General features: G+C 34.7%; 1 long non-coding RNA gene across 1 annotated transcript; it reads right to left on the bottom strand.

The window, feature by feature from the left end:
• Window positions 1–1,848: 1,848 nt before the first annotated feature.
• LOC131942585 (uncharacterized) lies at window positions 1,849–5,835 on the bottom strand. Its single transcript, XR_009386781.1, has 5 exons — window positions 5,713–5,835; window positions 5,260–5,278; window positions 4,807–4,884; window positions 4,179–4,233; window positions 1,849–1,970 (listed from the first exon to the last, which is right to left on the bottom strand). It is a non-coding gene; the product is annotated as an uncharacterized LOC131942585 (long non-coding RNA).
• Window positions 5,836–6,922: the final 1,087 nt, after the last annotated feature.

The raw sequence follows: 6,922 nt of genomic DNA, 5'->3' as shown, positions 1-6,922 counted from the left end.
TGTAGTCAAACAGCCTATGGTCAAACCCCCTATGGTCAAAGCACCTGTGGTCAAAACACCTAGGACCTTGATCCCATCATATAGACTTTGCGACCAACCGGCACCGGCCCTCGTGTTCTGTTGCCCCAAGGCATAAGCCTGCCATATTTGCTTTATATATAGAAGATACATAAAAAGCCATGTCTGTGTATCTGTATGTTTTTGTCTGTCTTTTATGTATTACTATACCTTTCATCCGATCGCAGTGAGACTTTGTAATTGTTGAGAATTATCATGAGGTGGTTTCGGCGAAAAAAAAAACCTCGAATTAGCAGAGATTGAGTACCGGCAGGGCACGATTCAATTATTCTCTATAAACGGTATATAAAAAAATAAAAAGTCGGATGCGGTTCGACACCGTCATCCGAGTGCCTTGAAACTTTGTGGAGTTGATGAGAATATTCCCGATAAATAATTACAAAATTTTATGAGTGGCACCCGGGAGTGTGCGATTTTTGTCAATTCATGGTTTTCAAGAGCTGCTATCTTAGCACATGGTATCCTTTAATCGGGCGTTCTCTATAATGGGTAAGGGTTATTAATATATTCAGGCATAGCCGCCGGCGCCCCTGCTTTTGCGTAACAATGTGAGCTTCATGGCATTCGATGATTAAGTCGAGCCTAGAGCCTTACGCGGTGCCCCTGCGGTAGTATAATCGGGGGCTCAAGAGAACGCCCCTTTACGTCTCCAACACTTAGGCGTTAAGTGACTGTGACGTAGATGTCTATACAAAAGTGTGTAGGCACGGATAGAGTGTTTGTAAAAGTTGCCTACCCTTGGAAGTGGTGTGCGAACGTGAAAACAAGTGTGTGAAAGAAGGAGTGTATAAGCAGTGTGGTGGGGGTAAACATCGTGTACCGATTAGTCAGTGTTTCTTCTGTGATGTGTTCTTGTGATTGATAATCATTATACACCCATAAAACAGATTCTCGTTGTGGAGTGTATTTCTTTAAAAGTGTTACACTTGGCTCAAACGAGCTCAAAATACTTAAGGAGCCGGCTTTAACAGTCAATAACGGTGATATTACGGTGAGTGATTAACGTACACTCAAGGCTTTATGCTAAAACGTTAAATAATTTTAAAAAATAACATTTTAGAGACCTCTACAACCCCCCACCCGTTCTGCCCACATCTCCCTCAGACATGATAACCCCACATCCCTTTAAGCTGTCCCAACGACCCCACCACCCGCCCCAACATCAGTTTCGAATATCTATTCATTTACTTATTTATCTATTTTTGCAATTCACTATTGTACAAATATAAATAAAATCCTTGTAAAACAACACATGTGTGTGTGTGTGACTACTCTACTGGTTTTTTTTTTCTTTGGTATTTACTATGTTTATTGTACAGAATCGGGTGAAATCCATGCAAACCAGCTCTGTTTTCGACTATTTTTCCATACGTTATACTATTTCACCACTTTTGTTGGCAAAATGTTCAAAACCAACCTCTTTTCAATTTTTGAACCAACAATCTTTAAATTCAATGTATCTTTTGTATTCATTTACTTATTTCGCTATTTATTTATTATGCTTTGTACATCAATGTACCTACCTTGTAAATATCCAGCCAAACGGTGTGGAATGTTACTGTATTTGTTTTAAATTCAAAAGTAAAGGTATTAAAAAAGTTCATTTAGTTTTAAATATTAGATAGACACGTGACACAATAATGTAAAAGAAATTGTGAAACGATCATGCTAAAGATAAGATTACATGATCATTTTTCGCTAATATCGAAGCCCAGTTCTAATCAAAATATAAAACACATTAAGTTTTTTTACAATATTTTATTAGTTACATCACTACTTAATAAAGCCCAAAAGTTTTTTCTTTCATTAAATCATGCCAGTAATTAAATAAACTGCAAAACACTGAAGTTGCTTGCGCTCTTGCTTGATGCCAAAAATAAGAATATTGCAACCTAAAAAAGCAGGGTTATTTTTTATATTATAATATTAAATCATAGCTATCCTAGTACTTAATTCGTTAAAATGAACTTCGTTAACAATCGATATTTAAGCCTGAAAACAGCTGTTTCCCGTTTGTGTATGTGCTATATTTGTATATATGTAAATATATATATATATATATATATATATATATATATATATGTATATAATATATAAATATATATATATATATATATATATATATATATATATATATATATATATATATATATTTATATATAAGAAGATAAGATATGTGACGCAGTAGTCGAGCCGATAACCGGCAAAGCAAAATGTAAATTAAGCAAGTCCAACTCCAGTTTATCTGAAGGATCTGTTCTTCAGCTGGCAGTTGATTTGTCCGTTGCCATATCTTCTCATTTCTGATCGTTTTTGGCCATTCGCACGATTTTTCTGAAGCATGCGTTTATAAATGATTTTATTTTCTTCTTATTTGTGGTATTTATTTTCCATATCTTAGCTCCATAGAGTAAAACAGATTGTACTAGTGTGTTGAAGACCCCGGTTTTTATTCCAAGGGTTGAATCTCCAGAACTACAAACATATTTTAGTTGGTTGAATGTTGCTCTTGCCTTGTCGGTCCTTATGATTATGTTTGCTTCTGTCCCACCGTTTATCAACAATACTTTCAAGTAAAATGATTTTATTCACTTTTTTAGTGGCTTCGTCTATTAATGTTATAGTTGCTTGAGAACTTGTATCTCTGTGGGTGTTTAGGCCCAGTTATGTAGATGAATTAGCAACACTAATTTATCTTGAATTTGCTTTTGCGTGTGGTAAAGATAGGTCAGGTCATCATCAAAGTCCTGGGCACTCAGCTGGTTCTATAGTGTCCACTGTATACCGTTTGGTTTTTTCATAATCAAGTCAATGACCAGCAGGATGAGGACTGGTGAAAGTAGGCAACCCTGCTTTACTCCGGTCCGTTAAGGGAAGGCTTCTTTAGTCTTTTGGCCATGCAGTACTCTACATTTTAGACCTTCATATAAGCAAAAAATAATGTTGACTATTTCCTGTGGCACCCTATATTGACTCACCACTTTCCACATTAACTGTCTCTCCACGCTATCAAAAATTCACTCTTATTACCACATTCGTTGTAGCACACAAGTCAGCAAATCATTCTATATTTACGTTCATCTTTCAAAACATTCTGCCCCAAAATGTATTCATATCCTCTGTTGTCGCTTCCAATCTTAGAATTGTCGCCAATGAGTATAAGGATGCTTCTTCTTGAGCGGTTCTGGATAATGCTCATTAGCTTTCATGGACATCTTTGCTGTCATTTGTTAGGGCATAGGCTCTGTATTATGTCCATGTTCATTATTCTGATTTTAGTCTTAAAACGGGCTGTTATGGTCAATGGTCAGTGTACCTTCCGCTTGTGCTTGGTTTGACATAATGCGACGTCTTGAGTATTTGAAACATTTTCATACTCGTGGCCCAAGAAAACCTGTCACTCATCTATTTCCAAACATTTTTGTCCTTAGCCAGTCCACCTGACGCGCTGATAGAAAGTAGAGCTATTATATAGCGTCTCATTTTTGGCTATTTGGGCTGCTTATCCAGTTTCATACGTTGTACAGACATTCCTTGATCCATAGATCCAATATTGATGGTGGACATTGTGGAAATAATGGTGGTCGACTGGCAGTTTCCAATACATATTACTTTTCAGCACCCGGCTTTATAACTTCTTTATCGGGAGATTTATTCTTTCCAAAGTGCGAGCTGTCTGTATTTCTCTCTGTCTGTGTTTCTGTAGCAAGTTATTTTTTTACGGTATGCGGTAGCTGTCATTGCGCTCGACCCCCCAAACCTGGGGGACCAGGGTGCTAGCTTTTGCCTGACTCCCTACCCTGTGCAGATCTTCACAGCTTGGCTGAACCTGCCATTGGAGTAGATCTGGGGGTAATTAGGGCAGAGGCGTAGCAACCTATTCCTGCGCCCAGTGCGGACTATCAGTTTTAAGCCCCCCCATTTAGGTTTGCGGAAATTCTTAACAATTACAGTAGAAGGTACTGTAACCGTTTCTGTTTCATTGCAAGAAAATTGATATAGAAAACAATTACACCAGTGTGTAGTTGTTTCATTTCGTAACTTTGACTGTAAATAATTCAAAACTTCATATTAAAATGAGATTTTAAATTAATTTTTACCTAATTTGTCTGCCACTTTTAATCATTACACCAGGCCAAACCCTCACTGTTGGTTCTAGAAAAAAACAACACAAAAAACACATATATTTGATGTGTGAAAGTTACCACAAAGTTAAGGGAGATAACTCTCGAAATTTAAAATTATAATTTTTTCTCTGCCGTGTAAATCTCTATTTTCTTTGTATGATAGTTTGTCGCTTGATATAGTATTTAAGCTACAATATGATCAAGAACAACATTTCGTTGGTGAGATTTTGAAACTTTTATTTAACTTTCAGTTATTATGTTACAATAGATTAACACATATTTCTAGATGGAGTATAATCTCGCACTAGGGGACAACTATAGTTCCTTAAACATAATACGAGATTTTGTAATGCCTGAAAGATTGTATAAATACTTAAACTTAATTTTTCTCTATCAACAGCTCCAATATACTACAAACAACACGTTTCACTAAAAAAAGGTCATTGCAGAGTTTGCTAAAAATATATTGTTCAAATGAACAAGAAGTAAGTTGAACATAGGCTACACGAAAAAAAAGACTAGGTATTTTTTTTTTCAAAAATGTTTAACATTTGTACATGAAATAGACAAAAGAAACGAACAGAAACACAAATTCAATTACTTGCATGTATATCCATCGCAACATTTGAAGCTGGTACCAGCACAACTTTCATATTGTCCCAGGCAATATATAATCAAACTGTGTATAAAGCAATAGAACACTTTTTAGTAGTGTGGTCAACATATTATAAGAAGACGGGGCAACAATAAGTAGTTAAAGACAGGGGAGGACTGGACCGCCGGGCCACAAGGAAAAAAAATCTGTAGATCCCTGCTTTATAGATCAGGGTGGTGGGGTGGGGAATGAACGTAGCTGTGCTGGGAAATTTAATTGCTTGAAGTTTTTAAATTTGAATTGCCAGGGTAAATTTTATCTAGAATAAGATGATCATCAGGCTCTGGTGGGCAAAAAATGAACAATACAAATTTAAATCTGGGGTTGGGGTCTTTTTTTAAACTGCCCGGGCCTCTTAGCCAGTCCAAACCTGGTTGAAGATGTAAAAAAAAAACATACCGGTTCTCTTGCTGTTCCGCTATAAAATGTTAAATAAAAACACATACAGTTTAGATGTCAAAGAAATGGATGTGTTGTATAATACGAGATTTTGAATTGAAATAAAAAAATTCAAGTTTAAAAGTGTTCGTCTTTAAACGTATTGCTTTTGAAAACGTTTCCTTATCATACAACATAGTATTAAAACATTAAAACCTTACACACATGTACCTACACATACACACTTGATATATATATATATATATATATATATATATATATATATATATATATATATATATTTATATATATATATATATATATATATATATAATATTATTTGTATATATACATTATTAAACATTCTCGATATACCAACTTTTATTCAAATACTACATCTAGAAACATTATGTCCTCTTTCCAAGCTAGAAATAGAAAGTAAATAAAGAACACGAAATGTACAAAGCATACTACCTCTGTTGGTCAACATGAACGAAGTGGCTGTTGCAAGCATTACCATCAGGAACACAGCACCTTTAATGTTCAACATGTTCGTGTTTGCACTTTGACAGCTTCACACTGAATGCTAAGGTAGTGTGGTGTGAAGGCTGTCGATATGCAATTTATTTTAACTTCACAGTAATACAAATTATAGGTTTTACAAAGTTTATTTTGATGAAATCAGGAAATCTAGTTCTCATATTTTTAACCGAAAGGGTACATGTCTTTCATTTCAAATGTATAAAGAACCTATAGACATTTTTTTTTACATTAAGATTCTAACATTTCACATAATGTGGAACTTGGTGTGTTTACTTTTTCTAAATAAGGAACCTTTTTTCATTACACTCCAGAGGATAATCCGCTTTTTGACAGGCTGACGTACAATTTATAATGTAAAAAGAAATGGTATTTTGATAAAACAAACAAATAGATCGATTACCATTGACATAACTCTGATTTATACTGATTGTTAATCTAAGTCAGCAGTAGGTGCAATGGGTGTCTTTATGTCTAATATATAGACCTATATATATATATATATATATATATATATATATATATATATATATATATATATATATATATATATATGTATATATATATATATATATATTTATATATATATGTGTGTGTGTGTGTGTGTGTGTGCGTGTGTGTGTGTGTGTTTTTATGTGTTTGTGTGTGTGTTTTGACCAGAGCTCTAAGAGCTGGTGTATTGTCCGGCCAAAGTGCAAGTTGTCCAGCTCTATTGACCACACTTTAAGTATGCTGCTTGAGTTGGCGCACATGCATAAGTAGAATCAACATTTGGTACGGATTCTGTTTTTGTATCATTTGAATACATAACTGTGAGACAAACCAAACTAACAATAGTTTTAATCTTAGCACGGTTTTGTTCTCTTTTCCAAACTATGAGCGCTAGCCGAGATTTTGAAGTGTCAAGACAGGGGTTGCTCGTCAGACATTTTAGTCTTAACTTGTTTTGGGTTCAAAGAAAAAGGTTAAGAAAATGGTTTAAAAAAAGCTGTTTATTGTTTTTACCTTGAGCTATAAAAAACGTATCGAAACTTAGATTTCCTTTCGATAAAAGAGCACAGCAAAAGCTACGGCTATAAAGAATATATCTCTTCATTGTGTTTCAAGGGGGATTTGCTTAATCTCGTCCAACACATTTGAATTA

Source organism: Physella acuta, unplaced genomic scaffold, assembly GCF_028476545.2.
Source record: "Physella acuta isolate Inbredline_101_S28 unplaced genomic scaffold, ASM2847654v3 ptg000412l, whole genome shotgun sequence".
Lineage (NCBI taxonomy): Eukaryota > Metazoa > Mollusca > Gastropoda > Physidae > Physella > Physella acuta.
The sequence above is the reverse complement of the archived record's forward strand: the minus strand, read 5'-3'. Positions and strand labels throughout refer to the sequence as shown.